We start from the raw sequence: 3,809 nt of genomic DNA on the forward strand, positions 1-3,809 counted from the left end.
AAGGTGTGGTTTGATGTCAGAGTGCAATAAAGGTTACGGAGTCGTTGGAATTTTTTTATTGAAAAACTATGCGCTTTTCGGAAAATTTGTCAAGAATAAAAAATTCAGGCTTATTTCTTGGCTGATTACAAGAACTTTTTATTCTTGATGATTTTTCCGAAAAGCGCCTCGTTTATTGTAAAAAAATTCATGAATGTTTTCACAAAAATTTTGCCATTAAGACGTCATTTTGAAAATACTAAAACGAAAAATCAATCTTTGAACCATGGATTCTCAAAGTTTAGACATTTATTCCATCGGTTACTGAGATTCCAGGTTAATTACAGACTCGAAAAGCTTTGGAAAATGGTTCACAAAAAAAAAATAGGCACGAAAAATCACGTTTTTTTTGTTTAAACTGCATTTTGGGACAATAAATAAATTTTTTGAGGAATTTCATTGGCACTGTCGGAAAGAGGAGATCTTAAGCAATAAAAATATATGTGTCTCAATTTTTTCTAGTGTCAAATAGTCTTAGTCATTGGCCGTTGAAAAGCAGTGTCCCGGTAGTGGCGTTTTGGCCGTTTAAGGGTTAAAAAACGTAGAAATTGAAATTTTGTTTTATACCATTTACCACGTAACTTTTTACGTATTATGCTGAATTCAAGAATTTAACATTTAAATCAGGAATTTGGGTTTAAAATGCTTGGAATTAAATTAGAATATTTTGGCATATGATATATTTTTGGTTCGTATTTTTTTAATGATTTACAAACTCCCGAAGTAATACCATTCAATTGTTATATTGCAAATTTGATTACCCAGACCAAGAAAGCGTATTTTGTTTAAAAATTATTATAAACAAAAATTGGGAATGAATCGTAAAATATTGTTTACAAGTTTGGCTCGTCCCGAAATTTGCGCCAATTTTTCGGAACTAGACGTGTTTTAAACAGAAAATAATTTCTAGATTTATTTTTATTTAATTCGGGAATGATTTTTAATAGACTTTTTTCTTTCTTTCAGGTAAGTTTCGTTTCTGCGGCGGCCGAACTTTACCATATTTAACTTCCTGGTAAGAACAAATTATTAGTTTTTATTATATTATAACTGAACAAAAACAAATTCGACTACATACACTAAAGAATTTTTTCATCTGATCTTAAAATTTTCAGAAATTTTCAAACTTTTTTCTTTTGTATTAATTGAACATTTATATTCGCATCAACTGTCAGGGTCATTAGAACTATAGTCATAAAAGAATTTTTAAAAGATTTAAATAATTTAAGGGTATTTCAAATTATTTGAAATATTGCAGGGTATTTTTAAAACTTTCACCTCATTTTAAAGAGCTTTAAAAGTTTCAACGAATTTTAACAAACTTAAAAGAATTTTAAATATTTTACTGTATTTCCAATGATTCCAACAAATTTTCAAGAGATTAAACAAACTTAAAGGAACCTTTCGAGGATTTTAATGATTATCAAGTATTCAAAATAATTTAATGCGGTTTTAAAGAAATTACTAGAATTTTTGAAGAGATAAAAAGATTTTTAGGACCTGTAAGGTTCCAGGATTAAAACAAAAAATTCTAGGCGATTTTTAAAGGTTTGTTTTGGAGTTATTAACGAATTTTAAAAATTTTAGGGACTTTTAAAAGATTCCAAACATTTAAGAGATAAAAACATGTTCACGAATTTAAAAAGACTTGAAATATTTTGAAATCTTCCAATGAATCTTGAAGTAATTTAACGAAAATTTAAGGAATTTGAAATATTTTAGGACATTTTAAAAAATTCCAAGGTAAGAGCTTTTAAGAATTCGAACGGATCTCAAAGGAGTTGGGAGTTAGAGGATTTTAAAAGATTAAAAAATATATATTAAGGGATTTTAAAGAATTAACTAGAGTACATTTATCTTGAAGTCTTTTAAACTCACATTAAATTCTTAGGCATTTCATCAAATTCTTTTGAATATTTCTGAACTCATTTCAAACCTACTGAATTTAAATAATTTTTTTTACATTTTAAAATTATTTTCAATTCAATTGAATGTATTTAAAATTCACCTTGCATTTTCAATAATTCCATTCTATTCTATTCAGGATTTTTTGGTACTTTTCAAATTCTTTTGATTTGTTTTTAAATTCAAAAGAACGTTGGCCATATTATTACTGTAAATTAGTCACCTTTTCTGTTAGAAAAGATTCTTTATCAAAAATGTTACATGATTAGAATTTTGGTCTTTAAACATTAATAGTCAGAAAATTAAAAATTATTCATGGAAAAATCAGGGTAAATTTGGGGATTTTTAAAAATTAAGTTGTTCTGGCACCCTGTGTAAATTTTAAAATATATAACTGATTTTGCAACTGAAGTGCATCTTAAATTTGAAACAAGCTCACACAAGAGAACTAGCAACACTTTATTGAAAGTTTTAATTTGTTAGAAAATAAATGTGGAATCTGAAGTACACAGATTAAATCAAACGTCTTTCTCCTGGAAGAAATCTAGGATGGAAATTTGATCCTTATTTATGCCCCCATTTCAGTCGTTCTTTACTCTACTAGTCTATTCTGTTATCTGCAAGTGTTGTACACACACCTCGCATTAAATGTCAAGTCGATGTATTTCAGTCACTTCTAGCCGCCCGATCATAATTCAACCAGTTCTCAGGTATGTGTATAAAACACAAGTCGATCGTTAATAAGCAAACAGTAATAGTCGCAAAGAGACCAATTTCGTTCTTTTTTTTCCACCTCAACCTCATATCGCTGCTTCCAAGTGATATAAAGTCCACCTCTCGAATTGATAAGCGCAACTTTCAAATCAAATCCTACTCCTAATATTTAATTTTTGAAAAAATCGTTCTGAAAATTTGCCTTTCAAATTTAAAGTTGACACTGTGGAGTAATTTCAGTGCAATTTGAAATTTATAAAATAGAAATTTATTTATCGGGAAAGAAGAACTAAAGAAAATTTTATTTGCATATTTTATTATATGGAAAAACTGTAATATTTAGGGAATTTATATGTACTATCTTGTCGGGAATTAATTTGTTTTTATTGAAAATTGAACAATTGGTTTGAAAATTCATCTATCTCGCTAAAAAATCATTCCTTGTTATTGAATTCCACGGCATTTGATTTAAAATGAAAGTCTTTTTTGGTTGAAACATCAAAGGAAATTTCATCTTTTTGTTTGAAAATTCAGCTTCTTGTTTAAAAGTTACACCCTTTTGTTCCAAATTATCAGTTGAAAAAAAATTAAACTAGTTTGTTGAAAACTCTGTCTTATGTTTGGTTTGAAAATGCATTTTTTGAATCGAAAATTTAACTACTCCAGTTGAAAATTTGACTATTTATTTTTTGGTTGAAAATTTATCTTTTTAGTTTAAAATTCAACTTTTTCAGATGAATACTGACCATTTTACTTGAAAACTTTTTTTTACTGCAATTGTAACTATTTAATGCTTGTTTAAACACTGCTACATGGCTGTGAAACTACTATCAGCTACCAGCACTTATTGGAAGTATTAAATCAGTCCATCCTATACAGGCGCTCTTGTGTACTATGAAAAATTATTGTTATGCTTAGAAAAACCTTGAAATTGTTTGACCATTTTTTTACAGAAATGGGTAGAGGACGACTTCTTGAACAAATTGTGGGAGGAAAAAAGATTCGCGAATATAATTGCAAATTATAAATATCAATATGCACAGGTATCGAAGCGAGTGTAAGTGTGAATGGGAAACTGAGTGACTGTTTCGATATTATTCAAGGAGTTAGACAAGGATGCGTTATGTCTTCATGGTTATTTATATTATTTA

The 3,809-nt window shown here is 28.2% G+C and overlaps 1 protein-coding gene across 6 annotated transcripts in view; it reads left to right on the forward strand.

Moving 5' to 3' along the window:
- The window catches only part of LOC117174097 (TOX high mobility group box family member 3-like), a 142,855-nt gene that overhangs the window by 25,404 nt on the left and 113,642 nt on the right, over nt 1–3,809 (forward strand). The window contains exon 2 of one of the 6 annotated variants that reach the window (XM_033362832.1): nt 1,006–1,054. The exons of the other annotated variants lie outside the window; for them this stretch is intronic. The gene's annotated coding sequence lies outside the window, so the exon portion shown is untranslated. The remainder of the gene's footprint in view (nt 1–1,005; nt 1,055–3,809) is intronic. 6 annotated transcript variants of the gene reach the window in all.

This window comes from Belonocnema kinseyi, chromosome 6 (assembly GCF_010883055.1).
Source record: "Belonocnema kinseyi isolate 2016_QV_RU_SX_M_011 chromosome 6, B_treatae_v1, whole genome shotgun sequence".
NCBI lineage: Eukaryota > Metazoa > Arthropoda > Insecta > Hymenoptera > Cynipidae > Belonocnema > Belonocnema kinseyi.